The sequence below is a fragment of the Eptatretus burgeri genome, chromosome 10, assembly GCF_056783735.1.
Source record: "Eptatretus burgeri isolate ZD-2024b chromosome 10, Ebu_testis_v1, whole genome shotgun sequence".
NCBI classification, from domain to species: domain Eukaryota; kingdom Metazoa; phylum Chordata; class Myxini; order Myxiniformes; family Myxinidae; genus Eptatretus; species Eptatretus burgeri.
Genome location: NC_140970.1, coordinates 5,059,339 through 5,082,281, shown reverse-complemented (window position 1 = coordinate 5,082,281; position 22,943 = coordinate 5,059,339). Strand labels below are relative to the sequence as shown.

At 44.2% G+C, this 22,943-nt stretch overlaps 1 protein-coding gene and 1 pseudogene across 1 annotated transcript in view; one reads left to right on the top strand and one right to left on the bottom strand.

The window, feature by feature from the left end:
- Positions 1–22,943, bottom strand: part of LOC147017868 (uncharacterized) — a 122,018-nt pseudogene that overhangs the window by 22,126 nt on the left and 76,949 nt on the right.
- The window catches only part of LOC147017869 (fish-egg lectin-like), an 89,004-nt gene that overhangs the window by 274 nt on the left and 65,787 nt on the right, over positions 1–22,943 (top strand). The window lies entirely within an intron of this gene.

The following is a 22,943-nucleotide window of genomic DNA, read 5'->3' as shown; positions in this document are numbered from 1 at the left end:
GCACGGAGCACAGTAGAAGGATGTTAGTAGTTGTTTGTGAAAGAACACCGAGAAAAATGAAGGTTAAAATATTTGATTAGACCGGTTATAATGTATTGTGCAGAAACAGTAGCTATGGAAAAAATGGAAAAAATGGAAAAGGAGTTGCTGGGGAGGACAGAGAAGAGAATGCTTCAGTGGATTCTCAGAATATCACCAACAGAGTGGATGAGGAATGAGGAGATACGCAAGAGAGCTGGAGTTGCAAGCAGCAAGAAAGGATTAGAGAAAAAGGACGAGAAAAAAACAAGCAGTCATAGACTGGTACTTACGAAATCGTCAACTTGACCTCTGACCTTGTCTCATAAAAGCTGTCTCTCAAGAAGGTAGCGACGCAAACCAGAAGTTTATACGATGAATCTGTACCAAACCATCAAAAATCGTAACGTCGACCGAAGCAAAAATCTCCATTTCTCCACGCAATTATTTTATATTATTTTATCAAAGTCACAAAACCGTAATATTCAGCCATCCACCAACAATCTTTACATAATCCGACGGCTCAGCGAGTCAGGCATGCGACGATAACCTTTATTTGGATAAAAAAAATGACTTTTAAACACCATCTTTATCGAAAACACCGTCAGCGCGCACACGCAAAACCTTTACGTGACTCAACGACGTGTCTGCTCGAGCGCACTGCATCACGTGACGACCCGTGACACGCGAGTGAAATATTTTTTTTATACAATCTTAAAACGTCTCCAAAACATCCGATTTTTACCAGAATTTCGACAACCGAGTTTTAAGCGTCCTAAGCGATCGCAAAAACCGAAGACAAAATTAAAATCGAAGTTAAAACGAACTCGTAACGTCGAGCGAAGCAAAAATACTCCATTTCTCCACATGAATTTATGGAATTATGTTTGACCTCACTGTGACCTTGACCTTTGACCGATTTTGACCAAAATCTAATCCGTGCCAGCCATCACCCTCCTGAATCACGTAGTGTAATTTGACATTGGTAGCTTCTTCTGTTCTCGAGTTATCGTGCCTACAAACAAAACACACAAATACACAAACAAAACACAAACAAACAAACAAGCAGTCATACACTGGTACTTACGAAATCGTCAACTTGACCTCTGACCTTGTCTAATAAAAGCTGTCTCCAGAGAAGGTAGCGACGCAAACCAGAAGTTTCTACGATGATTCTGTACCAAACCATCAAAAATCGAATGTTTTGGATGTTTGACCTCACTGTGACCTTGAGCTTTGACCGATTTTGACCAAAATATAATCAGCGCTAACCATCACCCTCCTGAATCACATGGTGTAATTTGACATTGGTAGCTTCTTCCGTTCTCGAGTTATCATTTTTTGGATGTTTGACCTCACTGTGACCTTGACCTTTGACCGATTTTGACCAAAATCTAATCAGCACTAGCCATCACCCTCCTGAATCACGTGGTGTAATTTGACATAGGTACCTTCTTCCATTCTCGAGTTATCTATACCAAACCATCAAAAATCGAATATTTGACCTCACTGTGACCTTGACCTTTGACCGATTTTGACCAAAATCTAATCAGCACTAGCCATCACCCACACTCTTTCAACAACACTCCTCACCTCCCCCCTCGTCCCTTGTCCTACCCTCCCCTCCCCCTGCACCCAAAGCCTCCTCCCTTACCTCTTCATTAAAAGTATGGACGTCAAATATCTGGGGCCTTCGCTCAAACCTTTCAGATCTTACCATACAGGTTGCCACTGACAAACCAGACATAATCTGCATAACAGAAACTTTCCTCCCCCAAGACGTGTCTGACTCCCAAGCATATCTCCCTGGTTACTCCCTCCTCCGGTTTGACAGACCTGAGCCTCGCCCTGGTGGAGGAGTTGCTCTCTTCATCAAAGACTCTATTCCTCACTCTCCATGCACTACTCTCACTCCCCCACACCCCCAGGAATACCTCTGGCTACGGCTTCCCCTCAACTCCCACCTCATGTTTATATGTGTACTGTACCGTCCACCTAACAGTGATGACTCCATCTGCACCTCACTATCTGAAAACTTGGACCAACTTCTATCTTCTCATCCAAACTCTCTCTTCCTCATATGTGGTGACTTCAATTATCATCATGCCAGTAGGCTTGGTGTGGGTACCTCTCTCACCTGTTATGGAACCTTAGCAAAAACTTTCTGCGACTCATTGGGACTGACTCAATCGGTCAACTTCCCGACCCGGATCTCAACCAATGGTACTCCATCTCTTCTGGATCTGATTTTGACAAATTTCCCTGACAATATCTGCTGCTCTTCCTCCGCTCCAATCGGTTCTTCTGACCACGTCCTTGTCAAAGTGGATATCTCTCTGGCTATTATCAGAGAACCACCTCACCGCCGTCGAGTCTGTCATTTCACTCAAGACGACTGGCAGGGTCTCCAAGCAACCCTCAAACTTATAGACTGGTCTCCTATCTCTACTTTCTCCAACATCAACTCATCCTGGGAATTCTTTCAAAGAAACTTGCTCTCCCTCATGCACAGATTTATCCCCTCTTGTCTTCAGTTGTCCTACCCTTCCTCCCGCCCTTGGTTCACTGAAGCTTGTGGTGAGGCAGTTGTCCTGAAAGAACATGCCTTTGCCTCATGGAAAGCAAGCCCAACTGAGGGCATCTCAGTTCCTTCCATAAAGCTCAGAACAAGTGTGTATCTACCCTCAGGAGAGCCAGAAAACAACATCTTTCTCATCTCAAGTCTGAACTCTCAAACCTCTCTCCCTCCTCAAAATCCTGGTGGCATCTAATCAAATCTGTTTCAGGTGTATGTTCCCCCTCCATCCCTCCCTTACCTCAAATGGCAGCACTACTGATACTGCACGTGAAAAAGCTGAATGCCTAAACTCGGTGTTTGCAGCTAAATCTTGTGTCCAAAACCCATCACTTTTTCTACCCACCTTACCCAGTCGCACCCAACTGTCCCTGGACTCTGTGTCCTTTTGTCCTGACAAGGTGGAGAGCTTGCTGTCAAACCTCGACTCAGATTCTGCAACCGGTCCAGACGGCATCAGCCCACGTGTCCTCAAAGCCTGCTCTTCTGCTCTTGCTCACCCTCTCTCTGTTGTATTCACCTTCTCATTTGCTCAAGGCCATCTGCCATCTGCTTGGAAATCAGCTAACATCACTGCCCTGCACAAAAAGGTGCAAAAACAGAACCCTGCAACTACAGACCAATCAGCCTTCTCCCAATCATCAGCAAGGTTATGGAATCCATCATCGCTTCAGACATCAAATGCTTCCTCTTCTCCAATGGCTTGATTTCTGATCATCAATTTGGTTTCAGACCAGGTCACTCTACCCTGGATATGTTGCTTCTGCTCTCCCAACAATGGATGGAGGTCCTCAATGCCAGACAGGAAATCCGAGCCGTATCCCTGGATATATCACGTTCTTTTGACACATTCTGGCACCCTGCCTTGCTCACCAAACTCTCTTCCTTTGGTATCCAAGGCCATCTCCACTCATGGCTCGCAGACTTCCTCTCCTGTCGCAGTCAACGTGTGGCCCCAAGGCCTAAGTCACATTTGCTCTACGGCGAGGATACGGCGGCCGTAAGCCCTCTGAATTGACAGAAACGTGTGGCGGCCGCAGAGTTTCTGCGGTGGCCTCAGGGTGGCCCTACGCCATTTGGCTATATTTTACAGGCCGTAAAGTCGCCGTGGAATTATAACGCGGAGTTATAACTTTTTTCATTTCTGTGTTCGCCGGAGCAATTCGACAAGCCGAAACAAAAGACATGGTAAAAAAAAAAAAATTTAACCCATTCGTTACCGTCTGGCCGCACGTTCACCTTAGGGCTCCCTGCGGTCACCTTGCGGGCACCTTGAGGCTACCTTGCGTCTGCCTTGAAAATTCTATGGCCACCGCAGGGCCCCCTTAAGGTCACCGTGCGACATCAAATCAAAGACCGTACGGCAACCCCACGTTTTCGGTCTCCACAATTTCTAAGACCTAAGGCTAAGTCACATTTGCTCTACGGCGAGGATACGGCAGCCGTACGCTCTCTGAACTGACAGAAACGTGTAGCGGCCGCAGAGTTTCTGAGGTGGCCTCAGGGTGGCCCTACGCCGTATGGCGATCTTTTACAGGCCGTAAGGTCGCCATGGAATTATAACGTGGAGTTATAACTTTTTTTCATTTCTACGTACGCCGTAGCAATTCGACAAGCCGAAAAAAAAAACTGGTTTAAAAAAAAAAATTTACCCATTCGTTACATCCGTCTGGCCGCACGTTCGCCTTAGGGCCCCCCTGCGCCCCCCCCCCTGCGGTCGCCTTGCGGGCACCTTGAAAATTCTATGGCCGCCGCAGGAACGCCCGCCCAAAGGTCACCATGCGACATCAAATCAAAGACCGTACGGCAACCCCACGTTTTCAGTCTCCACAATTTATAAATACGCCTTGCAGCTCCCTGAAAAATAAAAACATATGTGACTGCTACATTGTGTGACCATGGAAATACTGTGGCCGCCGTATAATTGCTCATGACCGTAGATTTTGGAGACCACACAGCCGCCGTGGCAGATGTGACTTAGACCTAAAATCACAATCCTTAGTGCGGCTCCCCGAAAAATAAAAACACATGTGACTGCGACATTGTGTGACCGTGGAAATACTGCGGCCGCCGTATAATTGCTAGTGGCCGTAGATTTTGGAGACCCCACGGCCGCCGTGGCAAATGTGACCTAGGTCTAAATGGAGTTCTTTCATCCCCTCTTCCTGTGCAGGCTGGATTTCCTCAAGGTAGCGTTCTGGGCCCTGTTCTTTTTCTGGTTTTCATCAATGATCTCTCCGACTCTCTGGAAAATCCTCTATATCTCTTTGCTGATGACTCCACCCTCTGCCGTACCATCAGTCATCCCTCAGACCAGCAAGCAGCAGCTTCTTCGCTCACTGCTGATCTGGATAAAATCACAAACTGGTCCAACACGTGGAACGTCTTTCAATCCGGACAAATCTCACACTCTCACTATGTCTCTTCGAAAGGACCGTTTAGAAAACCCCCCCCATCCACTTTCTCAACAACCCTCTGGAAGAAGTCCTTTCTTCCAAGCTTCTGGGTCTCACTATCTGCCATGACCTTTCCTGGGAAAGCCACATTTCAAACCTCGCCTCCAAAGCCAGTCGCCGACTGGGAATCCTCTGTCGTGCAAGGTCCTTCCTCGGCCCACCTGAGCTCCTGACCACTTACAAAGCTTTTGTCCACAGCCTGATGGAGTACTGCTCTCCCCTCTGGGCTGGTGCTCCTGCCTCCCACCTTTCTCGGCTTCACGCTGTAGAAACCAAGGCATTTCGGATCATTGGCATCTCCTGCAATGAGGCTCAGTCTTTGGGCCTCTCATTCAATCACCGCAGGTTGGTCGGTGGTCTTTCTGTCTTCTACCGTCTCCTCTCCAGCCTTTCCCCCCCCCCCCCAGCTCTCTCTGCGATTTGTCCCCACCACATTTCCGCAGGGCGCTCAAGGTCCGCCAACAACCCCCTTCTGGTAAAACTACCAAAATCACGAATCACTGCTCACCTTCACTCTTTCATTCCTCTTTTTTCCCACCTTTGGAATAAACTCCCTCACTCTATTCATTCCCATTCTACCCTCCAGGCCTTCAAAACAGCTGTTCACCACCACCTCTTATCATCCCCAATCCAAATCCTCGATCTTTTCTCCCCCCGATAATCCACCCAAGCCCACCTCCTTCAAATTCCCTGCTTTCCTTCCTGAAAGTCCCTGTAATGTCCATCTTCTATTCCCCATGTTCCCCTTCCCATCCCTCTCCCTTCCACAGATCTCAAAATGTCTCTGTTCCCCACTATTTTGTCCTTCCCACTCCCTCCCCTCCTGTCTCATGCCCCCCCCTTGATGTGCGTTGTGTGTTAGCTCTCATACGAGCCTCGACAAGGTATACAAAAAAAAAAAAGAAAACCAGGTTGCGGGGGGTTTGGACACATGATGAAGAAAAAGGATGAAGAACCAATCAAAAAGCCATGGAATGAGCCAATTAGAGGGAAGAGGTCAAGAATACGACATATTAAGGTGGAGGGATGTCGTGAAAAGAGACTTGAAGACAATGGGATTTGGAAAGGATGTTGCAAAAGACAAAAGGGAATGGAGAAGACATTCGCAGATGACCCTGAAACTTGAACGCTTAGCTGATCATCCAGGATAGCGGGCACTACTGGAAAACATTTAGTCTGGAAATTTGAATATTTTAGTCTATTGGTTTATCATTTGCAAAATATGTGGGCTCTCCACCCCACCCCCCCCCCCACCCAACCCCCTCTCAAACCATCGAAGCCCTATTGATAGATCTGCCCATGTATAAAATTGTCATTCTTTGGTTACAACACTCTTCCATGCGCCTCGATCTTGTAAAGCACACACACAAAAAAATGCACTTCATTCAAGTGTGTGTGGCCGAGTTGCACAGTATTACACTGGTGTACACCAACGCAATGATCTTTAACTTGCCTCTGAAAAATTTAAGGCACAATTTAGTGCAAGGACAACCAAATATGACATATATGCACACCCAGCAGGATTAAAGACAAAACCTGTCAAAGGGCGGATGAGCTCCTTGTGAGCCAATTGCCATCCATATTTAGTGCCCAACTTTGTCTGCGAATGTCCCCCTGCAGTTGAGTTACTTATGATTAGGAAGTTGGTGGCAGGATTTGCACTCCAGCCACCGTAAAAACCTTCATTCCGTAAAACATACGAAAAGCACAACAACAACAAAAATCTGAAAACGTTTGCGTTTTGTGACTGTCAGATTGTGTTTGTGTGTCGGGGTAGTGTTGAGGTGTCATCCACAAGACGATGGTCTCCTTGGGTTAACTTGAGGCGATCCCTTCGGGGGGCAGGGGGGTGCCTGGAAAGCCCAATCGCAAAAAAAGGACGATCAACTGTCTCTATATTTTTCAATCTCTATATTTGATCAACGATCAAAAAAATATTTTCACGAAAAATATAAGTGACCACTATATTCGTTATTGTTGTGTGTCTGTCTGTCTGTCTGTCTGTTCCGAGCATAGCTCCGTGGGTTTTGATCCGATCCTGATGAAATTTTGGTGGGAGGTTTATATCATGATCGAGTTGTGTTTTCCTGAAAATGGGCATGGTGCGCCCATTATGGGCGGAGCCACGCCCAAAAAACGTGTGTTTTTAGGGGGTAGCCGATTTCAATTTGAATCTTCTCCTAGGGGGTTTTGTCGAATCTGACACGGGTTTCGGTATTTGGTTAGCCCAATAGCACTGCATAGCCCCACAGAGCTCGATTTTTCATTTTCATCCCAAGGTCCAGGCCACAAGGTCACAAACTTAGAAAATTGCAAATTTTGACATAAAAATCATACGACCGCCGAAACTTTGAGAGCTAGGATGACAATATTTTTTATACATAATGTTGAGGTCATTCCCCACCTAAAGTCTTGAAACCACTTTGCTCTATCTCGAACACCTTGCCAGTGGCGCCCCCTTCAAGTTTGTTTTTACGCTGATTTCATCAAAGTATTGATAATTAATCCGAGGAGTGCGAAATGCCATATAGCCTATATGACGTTATATTGTTCCTGGAATGTTCCAGAGGAAGTTTTGCACCAAAGGTCATAATCCTTGACCTTTGACCTTTAAAGTTCACAAAAGTCAAATTTTCAAAGTTGTGGGAATCAAACCGGGTTTTCGACCTTCTTCGACGAACTAACTCCAATAAGCTATAGCACGTATCCTGTTTCCTTATTTTAATGTCCATAACATTGTTTTGTGACCTTTAAAGGTTATGCAAAGGTCAAATTTTTAAAGTTGTGGAACAAAACCGGGTTTTCGAAATTTTGCAGCTAATAACCTGTCACTCGTACCACATCATATTGATCATTTTTATAACTTGGTCAAACATTATCACATTGTCTCATCCTTGACTTCTGAAACAATCTCCATCGTCAAATACCGCTCGTGAACCATCGTCGTCTTCAGACTTGTCATCTGAGCGCAAGCGTTTGGACATCAGTATTGCAGCACTCTCTGAGGTTCGGAGACCGTATTGCGACGAGATCATGGCGGGTGGATACACCTACTATTGGTCTGGTCGCTCTGATTGTTACAACGCCCAAGGAGTTGCTCTTGCCATGTCCAATAATCTTACCCTTCCTCCTCCTCTCCCTCCCTTCACTCTCCCTCACCACTCTCACCTCCATCCCACCCCTAATCCTCTCCAACCGATCTCTCCAACCCCTATCCCTCTCTCTCCCACCCCTTCCCCTGTCCCATCTCTCTCTCTCTCTCTCTCTCTCTCTCTCTCTCTCTCTCTCTCTCTCTCTCTCTCTCTCTCTCTCTCTCTCTCTCTCTCTCTCTCTCTCTCTCTCTCTCTCTCTCTCTCTCTCTCTCTCTCTCTCTCTCTCCACCAGAGATGGGAGGAAAGAGGGAGTTGTTGTTGGAGGAGGGAGGGGAAGGAGTGGGGCAGGAGTCCGGAGGGAGGAGGCGAGAGGAGCAAGGGGTGGGGTCGGAGGAGATGGGAGAGGAAGGTGTAGGGTGCGAGGAGGCATGGGTAAGGGTTAGATGAGGGAGTGGAAGGGGTGGGGAGGCAGTCCAGAGAGAGAGGTTAGGGGTGGCGTGGGAGGAGGCATGGGATTGGATGGAGGGGGAAGGGTGGGTGTCTGGAGAGAGGGGGTTTGGGGAGGCAGTGTATGGGGTGGAAGGAAGGAGGAAGGAGGGGAGCGAGAGGAGGCAGGGGATAAGGTGGGAGGAAAGAGGGGAAAGGGTGGGGTGGGAGTTTGGAGAGAGGAGGTGAGGGGGCAAGTGAGTAGGGTCAGCCGAAATGCTAGGGCAAGAGTAGGGTGGGCGGCACCATGGGTAAGTTGTGTGAGGATGTGCAAGACATGGGGAGGCAGTCCAGAGAGATGGGTGGGGATGGGAGGGGGGGGGAGGAGAAGGGATGGGGTGAGAGTTTTGAGGGAGGAAGTGGGAGGGCAAGGGGTGGGGTTGGAATCCAGAGGGAAGGGGTGTGCTCAGAGGAGGTGGGAGGAGAAGGGGTGGCCATGGAGGAGGCAGGGATAAGGGTGGGATGAGGGAGTGGAAGGTGTGGAAGCAGGGACCTGGCATTGCCCTACAATGCTGAGTACCCCTGCTGGTATTCTCAAAAGAAAAGTACATGTATGCAAAATTGTATTCATATTACTAGTATGTGCCCGTACGTGCAACCCCCCCCCACACCTCCCCCCCAAAAAATCTTTCAAACTGCGAGCCACAAACCACCGCACAGGCCGTTCCTTCGCTCGTGAACGACGACTGCATTGGGGCATTGTGTTGATCTATAAATGCGCATAAGAAATCGAAAAATTATTAGCATGCATTGTCATCACTATCCGGAAGTGGTGCGTGCCCGTATGGAATGTTCACATGCATTCTACGAATTATCGCTTGTATTGAAGTAACAACTGCTGTGATACTTCCACACACAGAGTTAATTAAAATCCAAATTAAAATCACGTTTACCTCCCTGTCTTTGCTTGCCATGACATTTGCTGCCATTGATCATTGCCACTCCTATGCCACAGTAACTAAGGCACCGATCTCCATCGTAACCGGCACGGCACGTGACGTCATCGTCGGCCGGCCGCGAACCGGCCTATGCAGCCACGCCTACGCAGCAATGTGTCCTTTCATTGGTTGGTAAATAAATGGCCATAACTTGGGAGGCACTTGTCTGATTAATATCAATCCTTGAAAAGGCACATGCACAGGGCCCCAGCAATATACCTGGCAAGTTTCAATGAGATCAGAGCAGTGGTTGTCGAGAAACAGCGGTCACAGACACACACAGACAGACAGACAGACACACACACACACACATTGCTGGAATTATATATACATGTTCCCTTTTCTGACGTAGTGTTTCCTGTCACAAGTCACTTGGTGAATTGAACTTAAACTCGAACTTTCATTGGTATTTAACGACTTCAATCAACGAAATAGTATTTTATATGCTGTCATGTTGACACCTTTCCAATATATGACCTGAAAACATCCAAAAATGATGTCCTATTGAGCTCTGTATTTTTGACACTTTTACTTTCCACACTTTTACTTTCCACAGTAAAGCAATGTGGCATGCATCCCATCCCACAACGGACATGATGGTGTGGTGCTATCATGCTCTCAGCGGTCCAACTTTATGAAGTTATGCACTTTATGAAGTTTCCACCTGTTTAAAGCTCAATTTCTTCATAAAAATTTTAGCTTGTTCCCAAGATGCAGTAAGTCTTATGGTTTGTCTATTTCTGACATTTTCCTTTGTCTTAACTTACCTAATACAGCATTATTCATTGGCTCCCTCGTCCTTCATATGCAGCACAAGGCTGCAGATAGCATCATTTGCTGAAGGCATGGCTGTGCCGCTGATTCATTAGCTTATAGAAGTCTTTCTCGAAGTCGGTCTTAGCAACCGTTCTCCTCTTTGTATTGAATTCAATTTTTTTTTCAACCAATGACTGATTGAACTTTTAAAATTCTATGAATATTCTTTGTTCGTAAAGCAGCTGATAGATATTATATCAAGTTTCATTGACGAAGCATGGAATTGTCTTTGTCATGTAGTGTGGTCATTAATTTTTAAGTTGCTCTACGAGAATTAGAAGAAAGAAATGTTTGTTGATAAGCACTTAAACACTCTTCTTTCAGGGGTCTCTTTCTCTGGAGCAAATGGAAAATCTTTCTTTTTGTTACAGAGTTATCTGGATATTGTAAATCCACTTCAAATAATACCCAACTTTTGTCTCATCTAATTCTTTTTGTGTAGAGATAACAATATTGTTACAGCTGTGGAAATTCGCATTACACCATGAAGGGCCGGTAGGTGAGATATCTCAAAGTACATGTGTAGTTAGCCCAAACCCGTTGTATAGAGGAAATTTATGTGATTCATCCAGGCTGCGACGCTTTGAGTAAGCCATTTTTCTGTTCTATCTTTATTTTGAACCAACCACGTCTCAACCGCCATCACACAACAACCACGCCACCGCCACCATCTACGCTCCCACATCATCGCACCACCGCCATTCCCAAATGGCACCATAACCATCAAACCACCACTGAAAACCCTCCACCACCTTCACCTCTCTCCTGCTACGGCCATTCCCGCACCACCTGTGAACACTGAACGTCGGGCTGTCTCGGGCCCGTTCGGCGTTTGGTGGCGAGCGCACCGAGCCGCGAGCGCGAATAGCGGCCTTTCCGAGGGAAAATTCGGATCAAAAACGCTACACGCCCACTTTTCCTCCGTCCAATTAGCGAGCGCAGGGCGGCTTGGCCTCGCCTCCAGGCGCGTGTGTGTGAAGTCGATATATGCAAATTCTGGGATCAGGGGAGGTGCACGTCCCCGTTTCCGCCGACCAATAGGCGAGCGTGGCTCCGCCCCCAAGGTCATTCTGATCCGAATATTTGCATACTGGCTACTCCTGCCCGCCAATAAAAAGGCAAGCGCAAGGCGAAAAGAGTGGCAAAGTCGGGTCGGTCGGGTGAGGAGAGTGTGGAACTGAAGAGAGTGGGAGAGTCGAGTCGGTCGGGTGAGGAGAGTGCGGAACTGAGAAGAGTTGCAGGAAGAGTTGAGTTCGGGAGTTGCCTGAAGAGGGTCGTCGAGAAGTGGCTGTTGGGGACGCGTTGCGTTGCGTTGGTGAAGTCGAGGCGAGTGCGCGCGGTGGAACTGCAGGCAAGGGAGCTCGGGTCCGAGGCGAGAAGGACGGCGGTCAGCGACGAGGTTACGGTGTGGGGGATCGCTCATCTCGTCGCGGGACCCAAGCCAGCCAGCCATCCCCCTCCCCCAGGGCATCAACAATTCCCCTTTTCCCCCGCGCTGAGATAGTGCAAAAGGGGGCCCCGTTCCCACCCCACTCCAAACGTCATGCCAAGGAAACCCGCCAAGGAGCATGGAGTCGGGGCACAGCTGCGCGGCCACATTTGCGGCTCGCCCGTCAACGCGTCATGAGGACGCGGGTAGGACCCCCCCCGGTCTCGCGGACCTGGCCGCTCCTCCAGGTCACACGCACATTTGGCCTACAGGCCTGTCTGCCTCCTTGTCTATGAGGGTGGCTTCTTTCCTTTGCTTTTGTGTAAATGTGTGTTGGCGCCATCTGCGAAGTAAAGCTGTATAAGTGTTGCCGTGTGTGCGCGTAGTCGGTATTAACTCTGCGTCGTTGCTTTTATTGTTTTGGTTGCTTTATGTGCATTTTGACTGTATGGCTGTATATACGTGCTTTCCTTGTGCCCGGAAATAAATGTGCATTGTGTGAACTGTTTTCCCGTTTCGCTTCGTCTTTTCCTAATTGAATCTCCATCCTGCTTCACGTAAAGGGTTCGTAGTGGGTGCAAAACGGCCGGTAAATAATCTGAACTGTCGAGGTCGACGATAACACCGCTCGGTTATCCCGATAGTACGGAACGGGCCGCCCAAGCGGCTCGTGTCTGGAGTCGACCTGCGGCGAGGTACGATCGCCCGGTTTACCATCCGCGTGGGTACTTAGGTAGGTCGAGTTTGGCGAACAACCCGATCCTACGAGGGTGGCCGATTGGCACGATTGTGGTGGGGTTAAACCCCCACCCGTGACTAGCTCCCGGCGTTGTTCCGAGAGGGTCACGACAGAATTGTCCGTCAGGTGGGCAACGTGCCGCGATTCGAGCTACACGGCCATTCGCACGCCGGCGGGCGCGAATTCGCAACACTGGTGTCAGAGAGCGGGAAACAAACTCTCCCGCCTCCAAGCTAAATTCACGGGGAATCGGTTCAGGGGTGAGAGGAGTGACCCCCGATTCCCTCCAAATTACGAGCAATTAAAATTATCCCCTTACGAGAAATAAGATGGAGTCTCAAGACAAGCGGGAGCCAGGGGTAGATATGGATTTAGAATGTGTAGAAACCATGGTCCAGGATGGAGACCTTGAGCAGGAAGTGTTGGTTGTGCAGGAACACGAACTCCCCCAACTGAACCCAGAACCCGAAATGGGCGCGGCAGCGGCCGCGGTGTATGACACCTCCCCTCCCCCTCTCCGCCAAAACCCCCCAATCCTGTCCGAATCGGCTCAGCCGAGCTCGACATGGCCCAGCTATTCGCCATGCTGGCAGAAATGAAAGCGAATGTACAACAGATGAGTGATACAATGGATGCGAACATGCAAGCATTCAGGAGCGATATGCGGACAATGCGGGGTGAAACGCAGAGCGTGGGGCAATGTCTGCAGGCAGGCATTATGGCAATGGCGAGGAGCGAAATGCGGACCGCGGGCAAGAAAATGGCGCCGCCACGTGCTGGGACGGGCGAGCTGGGGGGGAGTGCAACGGCTGTCCGGCCCGCGATGAAGATGGGCGAGGTCATGACGAGCGACGTCGTAATTAATGGGGAGACCGAAACATGTAAAACAGACGACGAAGAAAATATAGGGATTGCCAGAGACGCAGGAGGTAGTCGTAGAGGAAATGATAATGGAGACAACAGCAGAATTAATAATGGAGACGAAAGAGACAAAAGAGGAAACAGCAGAGACGAAAAGCGAGGAAGAAACAGAGGTAATGGACGATGTGATGGGATTGACGGAGATGCAGGAATTGAAAGAAATAACAGAGACGCGGGAGATAGGAACGATAGAGGAGAAACTACACAATGAAGACGGGGTGGAAGAAACTAAAGACGAAAACATACACACAAAGGTAGCGAGGCTTAATGAGGGGGAGCTGGTGGACCATGTAGGGACCCGGTGCGAGCAGCTGGATAGCCTCCTCCAGGAACGAGGGGAGGGAGTAGGCCCCCTTGAGGCGACTGACGACCAGGTGGGTTCGGTCGTGCTTTGCGGGGTCGAGGGGAGGAGTGCTGCGAACGGGTGCACGCCGAGCTTGGGGGGTATAGAGGCCCCGGAGACCCTTGTGGGGACACGAATCCCCAGTGTGGTTGTCCCGGTGTGTGTGGTGTCGAGGTGTGTGTTCACGAGTGTGGCGAAATGCGTGCTGCAACGCACGCATAGCGCGGGTCCAAGGGCGTGTGTGAGAGCGACCGGGTGGGTGACAAAGACCCCTTGTGTGGAAGCGACCCCGTGTGTGAGTGGTGTGGTGGTAAGTGTGCAGAAGGGCGTGCTTCCCAGCACGCCGTGTGTGGATGAGGCACCGCGGATGAGTGCCCCCGCGTGTTGAGTGAGGCACGGTGTATGAGTGAGGCACCGCGGATGTATTGGCCGTTGATGTATTGGGGACCACGCCGGGTTCACCCAGCGGCGAGCGCGAGGTCCGTGCTGTGCAACGCACGAGGCCGCCACGTGCTCGCTTGCGAGAGTGAAACCCGGTCCGGAAACGCCAGCGGTGGATGTTGCCGATCACAGACCTGCTCTGGTTTTTGAATCTGTTGAATATTCATTGTTTTGGAGAGCATTCACAACATAATCAGGGGGTTGATTTATCTCTTGCAGTTGTTGAAATATTCCTGCATCATCATGTTCTAATTCTCCTATATCTTTGGTTTCTTGATCTGTCATTTGATGAAAAACTTTATTCATTTGAAGTTTTTTAGGGGTGTATTCTATCATCGGAACTGCAGACATTTGTTGGGGAGTTTTTTAAAAAGTGGTTTAAAAATTTTCTCTTGTTTTCTATCAAATGCTTCTTCGCCCATTACTTTCTGTCTGCGTTTCTTCTTTATGCCTTCCCGTTGTTTTACAACTTTTGAAACCAACTCATGATGTTCCTTAAATCTTCTTCCTCGTTCTTTCGCATCCATGTATTTATTGGAAAATAAATATTTAATGAATTGAAAAGGTCAATTGGGAAATTTTCCTTTTCTTCATCATTAAAGTAGATGTGTTCAAATAAATTCTTTTTTTCAAATATTTCATGAAATTCTTTATTAGAATTAATACGAGTTGGAATGCCTTCTTCACTTAGACTTGTATTTCTGTTTTTCATACGTTTGTTTTGAGTTTCTTCATCAACCTCAAAACCGAATGATATAATCTTAACTCCATTACCATTCACATGTTTAATAATTTGTCTCATTCCTTCTGGATTAGTTTCTAATAACCCAAGACCACCAGATTTTAGTTTATTTAACTAACTCTTACAATGTGAATATTTTGTTATACCAGGAGAGACCCCTCAAATATTTGACCTTCCTTCCTCAATCGCATATCATCACCCTCATAACAAAAGTGCGTAAGTCATTTCATTCGTTCGTGAAGCTTATGCACTTTTGTTATGAGGGTAACGATATGTTCCTCATTTGAAATGCAGGAATAATCTTTACCTTCTGCTTTGACGAGTCACATTGCTCTGGTTGTTGAAGATGCAATACCTATCACAGGGTGTTTTTTTTTTTTTTAAACATATAATCTTTTCATTTTCACGATTCAAGAACCTAGATTTGTGAAAGTTTTTCCCAGAAGCAGATTTACCCACAAGATTTATCGTAACGACAATTTATGTATGTCATGGTTCATAAAATAATATACATATATATATATATATATCCCACAGTATCTCCTCATTTCACAACAATGTAATTATTCTTTTCCAGTCGTGCGTTTCATATACTCCTCAAATTATGTTTTACTACAAAATGAAGAACAATTGTCTCTCCAAAAATTATTTATATCTATTGAATTTAATTTGAATAAAATGTGTATTGGCATTATTTATCGAATGACAAGGGAGTTGAAAGTATGATTGACTAAGATAAATACAATTACAAGAAGAATGCCTCCCTTTTGTGCAATAACTATCCATAACCGTTTGGTGTCTCTTATTCACACAATCATCAAAGAAAATGAGATTCTTTTTTGATTTATCCAAATATTGGAGTGAAGGTATATTGTTGCGGTATTCGCGCCCGCCGGCGTGCTGACGGCCACGTAACTCGAATCGCGGCACGTCGCCCACCGGACGGACAATCCAGTCGTGACCCTCTCGGACTAACGCCGGGAACCAGTCACGGGTGGACCTTTCGGTCTCACCGCGATCGAGCCAATCAGCCCCCGCGTGGGATAGGGTTGCTCGCCAAATTCGACCTACCTAAGTACCCACGCGGAGGGTAGACCGGGCGATCGCACCTCGCCGCAGGTCGACTTCGGACACGGGCCACTTAAGCGACCCGTTCCGTACTATCAGAATAACCGAGCGGTGTTATCGTCGACCTCGACGGTTCGATTAATTATCGGGCGTATTCAGCCCACTACCAACCCTTTACGTGAAGCAAGATGGGGATTCAATGGAGGAAAAGACGAAGCGAAGCGGGAAACAGTTCAACAATAAAGCACATTTATTCACGGCACACGGGAAGCACACAAATACAATTCCACCAAAAGCACACAAAAAAAAGAAAACACAATTCCATTTACACAAAAAGCAAACATAAAAGTGAAAACACAGTGCAGAGCTAATACCGACTACCGAGCACACGGCAACACTTATACAATTCTACTTCACAGACGGCGCCGACAACACATACCCAAAACCAAGGAAAAGAAATACCTCAAGAATGAGGCGGGCCTGAGGCCGAGACCGGGTCGGGCCTACCCGTCTGGTGATGAGACGCGGAGCGGCGATGGCCCCGCAACCCGCGGGCCTCGCGGACAGTGCCTGGCAGGGGGTGGGAACGGGGCCCCCTTGGTCGCACTATCTCAGCGCGGGGGGAAACAGGAGGGGGTTGCTGATGCTCGGGGTATAGAGGATCTTTATTATCCCTGGTGTGCGTCTCCACCTCGGCCAGGTCGCGCTGCCGGCCTCCCTCGGGCGTGCAGCTCCTGGCACCGACGCGAGCACCCCCTCGTCCGGCTCTCTTCAGCTTCTCCAGCCACTGCAGGCTTCGGGCTCCAGACTTCCACACTCTTCTCTCTCTTCGCGAACTCCTTCTCGTTCTCGTTCTCCTTCTCCGTTCTCGTTCTCCTTCTCGTTCTCGTTCTCCTTCTCGTTCTCGTTTTCCTTCTGACTCCTTCTCGTTCTGCTGACTGACGAACACCGTCCTTTTATCCCCCCGTAACTTCGCCTTTGACCCCCTCCCTTTGACCTTTCACCTCGCTCCCCATTGGCCCGAGAAAAAGTGGGCGTGAAGGCTTTTTGATCCACAAATTTGCATATATCGATCGCCCTGGGGCGGGCCAGTCGCCCCTCGCTCACCGATTGGACGGCAAAAAGTGGGCGTGTGTCGTTTTTGATCCGTTTTTGAAGCACAAAATCCGTGATTTTGTACACGCTGTTCGACGCGCGTTCTGCATGAGTCCAACACCGGTACCCACAGCGGGGCAAGAACGGTGGCGATGCTACGGTTGCGAGGTGTGACGTGAAGGTCGTGGCGGTTGTGGTGAAGCGGTGGTTGTGGTCGGTGGTTGATGTTGTGGTTGTGATCATGGCGGTTGGTCCAAAATAAAGATAGTGAAAGAAAAACGGCTATCCTGAAGAGTCGCAGCACGTATAAATGACATGTATTCCCACTAGACAATGGGTTTGGGCCTAACTACACATGCACTTACCGAGATACCTCACCTAAGGGACCTGAATGGTGGTTTGCGAATCTGGTAACCACAACAATATCATCCATATTATCACGAAGAATACAAGTTGTAGGTTTTGATTTCTGTTTACATTTCTGTGTATCACAAGTAGTTGAATTATATTTTCAATGTTATAATCATTTCGTTTGTTTTGAAGTATAAATAAACCAATTATGTCTTCTTTTTGAAGACCTGCATTAAAACCTTGTGAGAGTAGTTGAGACTCAGGTTTAAAACTTGGCTTTGTGAAAGTAATTATATTATCAAAATCTAAAAAGTAGGGAGTGAGGAGCATCTTCAAAAGCAGGCAGGTTTTTCCACATCCGCTTGAACCAATGATGAGATATCTTAATGAATTTAAAGATTATTCGGGTTGTTAAATATTATCTTATTTTCCCAAATGGGTAAAAAAAGATCATTCATTTATATATTTAGAAAATAAATTATATAAATTTTTCTTTGCTTTTTTAGAAACTATGTTTTATCCTGAGTTCAGGTTTAATTTCCAAGATAATCCATTATTTTATTTATACAATATTTTGTGCTGATCCCACTCTATCACTTGCAGGATTTGTCAAATGGAGAATCAGGGAATTCAAGAGGCTCAAGATCTAGTGTAGTATTCATATTTATATCCTCAAACTTTACTTCAAATTAAATTTATCTTCAGTATCATCTTCGGAACTTTCATTGGTGCTTTCACAATCATCGATAAAACTACTTTCATAACTATTGTTTGAACACAAACTCTCGGTATCATAACTGTCTTCTGTTCCAACAGAGATACTATCATCACTCTCATAATCTTCAAAATCTTCACTTGAATAATGACTCATATTTAATAGGTAGAAAAAAAACATTACCATCTATATCCATATACATTTTTTCATTAACAGATTCAATGACTACATTTTTTCTTAAAGGAAATTTTAAAATGTTCCTTAACGACTACTGAATGAAATGTCATTTCACCTGATATATTAACATCTTTTATTTCATCAAGATTTACATCTTTAGGGTTGTTGAAAAAAATACAAATTTCTCCTTGCATAATGCTGATGGTCTTATCTTTTCTTTCTAAAGCTTCATCCATAAGATTTTGCTTTTTTGACACTTTTCTTGTTTCATTGCTTTTTATAATTTTGAATATAATGTCAGAAGGAGAGGACAAACTTTTGTTGAGAGAAACTTGAAGAGAAATAAGAAGAAAATTGGATTAGAGGGAGATGTCATTGCGACAAAATCATTTGAAATAACAACTCTTTAAAGATGTTTTAAAGATCGGATAGAGGTAACACTTATAAGATTTAATATTCGTGTAAGATCCATTTGGGAAGCAAATCATATCTCAAAGGATTCAATTATCAAGGTTGTTAGTCGAATGCTGAAAAAGCATAAATCATTCAAAATATATCTTGGAGTCTCCTTTACCCTCTCAAGAGAAGATAATGTGATTGAAGAAAAATATATGAGAACGAATCCACTACACCTTATTACATCAATTGGTAGCTTCCTTAAATCTCCTATATTTGAAGAGGTTATTAGATTTGAATGAGAAGAACAACAACAAGGTAGTGGGTTCAACATTGGAAATGTTTCATATGTCGATCTTAATATTTTTAATCCACTCCGCTAAAGGCTTCTTCTTGCATTGATTTCCGTAAAGATATAAAGAATAAAAAGGCAATAATTAATATCAACAAGTTCAAATTGCGAACATACCCCATGGGAGTTCATTCGTACAACTCTCAGGTGAGCGATAGCACGAACGACAGATAGTTTTGAAATTTGGTAAGATTTTCATCGCATCAGAAAAAGAAACCAGAACGTCTCACAAGAGTTAGGCTAGTTTCATATCATCATTTGCGACTTAATTTTGCGTTGGGAATTGCCCAGTGCATTTAATATATATATATATATATATATATATATATATATATATATATATATATATATATATATATATATATATATATATATTTAATCACAATTTAAAGAAAATTGGCCTAAAGGGCTGTTTCTTGGCCCAAAAGGCCGGAATCGCACTTTGGGCTCAGTTAATGCCTGGGGAATGGTCTCTAGAATATACCTTGTCAAGTTTGGTTTGGTTCTGTTTACGAACAACTGTGAAATAGCAATTTTAAGAAAATGGGCCAAAATCGGCCGTTCTTCAGCCACAAGGGCTGCAATTGCACTTTGGGTTCAGGTAATTCCTGCACATATGTTTCTGGTATATGCCTGTCAATTTTCATTGAATTCTGATCACGAATAATGGAGAAATAGACGTTCACATGAACTGTACACAAGAAAAGAGAGAACGCGAGCGGCGCTTAGACCCCGTGGGCTGGAAGACCCCACGGGGTAAAAATGCTCATCATAAATGCTTTTTCTGGAGTATCTTTGCACATCTTTATCCACAGGAAAAGGACTTTAAAAGAGTTTCAAAGTATAAGAAATATGAGAATAAATTAGAAAGTGGGGATTTAGGCATCTCTACAGGAGAACCCATGAGCTTAAAAGATAAGAAAGTTTTCGAATTTGAATAACCTATCAATAAATGTTTATGATTTAACTGATAAAAACAAAGTGCAAATTGTAAGAGTTAGTTATACTATATCCAATGATAATTGGTCAAATGACCGGCATGTAGACCTCCTATATTTCACAAATAAAGAAACCGCTTATTATGCACATATCAAAAACTTTTCTAGATTGGTAAGTAGTCAAGTTTATAAATCAAAGCATAAATCATATCCTTGGATGAGATGTCTAAATATCTTTCGATCTCAACAAAGACTCAATAAACATTTAAAGTATTGTTCTAATCATAAAGCAGCAGTTGTTAAGATGCCAGGACCAGAAAAGAAAGTTGTATTTAATGAAACAAATAAATGTATAAAACACCCATTTGAAATATATGCTGATTTTTGAGAGCATCTGGGAGAAGACTGATGATATTAAAAAAATACCAAAAGCATATCCCTTGTGGGTTTTGCAATTATATTAAATAATCTGTAGGAAGTAAATATAAGTTGGAGTTGTATCGAGGACCTGATGCTGCTGTTGAATTTGTTAAAAGGATTGAGGATGATTGTATAAAGCTTACTGAAATTATGTCAAACAAATAAACCCCTTGACTTATCCACAAATAAAGAGAAAGAATTTGAAGAAGCAAGGATTTGTCATATATGCTCAGAGGCTTTGATAAAAACTGATAAAAGCATGACAGATCATTGCCATATAATGGTGAAAGATAGATGGGCAGCTCATAATAATTGTAATCTTAATTATAGAATCCCTGCATTCATACCTGTATTTCTTCATAATAATTGTCATTATGATATGCCTCTCTTTCTAAAAGAGCTAAGTAAGACTCCTGGAAATATAATAGTAATTACTAATCGAGATTAAAATTACATCTCATTTACAAATCAGATTTCTACTTGTGAAATGGGTGTAAATACAAATATTAGATTTCTTGACAAAAATTTATGACAAGCCCGCTAAGTTCTTTGGTTTCAAAGAACTCCTCTTTTCCTATACTTTCTACTCAATTTAGGACGGAAGCAGACTTGAATAAAGACATTTCTCTTCTTACTGAAAAGGGCATTTACCCATATGATTATATGGATTCCTTTGAAAGATTTAAAGAAACAAGACTTCCTCCTCAAAAGCGTTTTTAAAACAAGTTACGAAGATGTCACATTATGGGTGAAGAATATGAAAGAGCAAAACAAGTTTGGATAGAGTTTAAGATAAAGAATATGGGTGAACATCATGACCTTTATTTAATAACTGATGTTTTATTAATTGCTGATGTGTTTGAGAAATTTTGAGAAGTTTGTTATAATAAAGATTCCTATGGATTTGATCATGCCCATTAATTATTATACATCTCCTGGACTATCCCTATCCTGGAGCACTATGTTAAAAATGACTAAACAATCCCTTGATCGTCTAAGTGATGTAGATATGCTCTTGATGATAGAGAAGGCTAAAAGAGGAGAAATTTTACAAGTTTCTTCAAAGAGATATGCTTAGGCAAATAATAAATATCTTCCAGACTTCTCACCTGAAAAGCCCACATCTTATTTAATGTACTTTGATGCCAGTAACTTGAATGGCTGGGCAATGTCTGAATCTCAATCCTATTTTCTCCCTGGCCTCCCTTTTAAATGGGTGAAAGCATATGAGTGCAAATCTATCTTAGATTATATAATCTCCACAAGTCAAGAAGATTTATATAAACGGGATTATGGGTATTATTTTGAAGTAGATTTAAACTGTCCAAGAAAATTTCATAACAAACATAACGACCTTCCTTATGGAGCTGAAAAAGAGATACCCAATCAAGAGCTATTCCCTGTTTATCAACAACATTTCTTTAGTTCTTCACATGAGTTTAAATATATTCAAACAACTAAATTAGGAACAACATTGTGTGAAGAAGAGAAGTATGTTTTCCATCAAATAAATCTAAAGCAATTTATAGAAGCAGGACTACAAGTTTCAAAGGTACAGAGGACACTAACGTTTAATCAAAGTCATTGGTTCGGTAAATATATTGATTATAATACAATGATGAGAACAAAGGCTAATAATAATTTTGAGAAGGACTTTTACAATTTGATGAATAATTTTGTATTTGGTAAAACAATGGAAAGTATTAGGAATGGACGAAATGTAAGACTTGTTATAACTTGGAGCAGGCGGACAAGTTGATAAATGAACCAAGCTTCAAAAGAGTCAAAATATTTTCAGATAATTTTTGTGCTGTTCATTTGAATAAAGGGAGTATAAAGATGGATAAACCAATTTATGTGGGAACATCTGTTTTAGATCTTTCAATGTATTAAATGTGTGATTGCTTTTATAATAATCTAAAGAAAAGATATGGTGAGAATATTGACTTGCTATATATGGATACAGATAACTTCATACTAAAGATAACTTCAGATGTTTATAAGGATATGAAAGAGGATGAAGATATTTATGATACAGATAATTATGATCCGAATAACGCACTCTTTTTGAATTAGAATAAAAAGGTTATTGGTAAATTTAAAGATGAATTGGGTGAAAAGATACTAAGTGAATTTGTAGGTGTTAGATCAAAGGCATATGCTTATAAATACTTAACGAGAGGGTTAAATGAATTCAAATGTGAAAAGAAACTTAAAAGTCTAAAGAAGAGTGTCTTAAAATAGACCATGAACTTTCAACATTACCTTGAATGTATATGGAAGAGGAAGGATGTTTATAGAGACATGAATCTTATTAGAAATTATAAACATGAAATATTCTCAGAGACTGTAAGGAAGAAAGCTCTAACAGCATTTTATGATAAAAGATATATAATGAGTGATGGAATAAATAGATTGCCTTATGAGTTTAAAGT